Here is a 717-nt window from a genome sequence, read left to right on the forward strand (position 1 = left end):
TCTCTCTCTCTCTCTCTCTCTCACCTCCCCCTCTCCTCTCCTTGGCTTTCTCCCAATCCATTCCCTCCCCTTTTTCTTGCTGTCAAAGCTCTTTCTTTGGCACAGTTTATGCACATCTCTTTCTGGTTCCAGCCTCCTCCCTTCCAACCTGGATCAATCCACCAGGGGTCTCCTCTCCTCCTGAAAACATCCTTTTTTATTTTCTTACCATCATTGTGGCTGTGGACACCACTGTACCTTAAAAACACACACATTCAAAGCAAATTCCTGCCGCCAAACAATCCTGGGATTGTTTAGAGTGCTGAGAATGGTATCTCTGTTAGGGGTAAAGTACAATCCCCAGGGTAGCTGGAAGGTGCTAACTTGGAGCTATCCACTGGAAGAACAACAGTATAATTCAAGTGGAGCAAAATCCTCTGCTTGAATTTGCAAGTGATTCGAAGGAATCTGGACTTTATCCTTCCAGCTTAATCAACTACCTGAAGTTGCCTGGACCATATTCTTCTCAGCTTCCCACCCTCCTTCCGTGCCTAGGGAAAGCTTCACACAGAGAGCATTCCCAGCCAGACAGATTGGTGCATTAGAAGTTGATCTGTACTGTATTTCCTTCAATTGACAGTTCTCTCCCTTGAACTAAGGCTTGGAGGTGGTTCCTTGTGGCAGGAAGAATGGCTTGGTTGCTGCTGCTGCCCTCCTCTGTGGTTCACATTGCGTGGT

This window comes from Lacerta agilis, chromosome 5 (assembly GCF_009819535.1).
Source record: "Lacerta agilis isolate rLacAgi1 chromosome 5, rLacAgi1.pri, whole genome shotgun sequence".
In the NCBI taxonomy this organism is placed as follows: Eukaryota; Metazoa; Chordata; class Lepidosauria; order Squamata; family Lacertidae; genus Lacerta; species Lacerta agilis.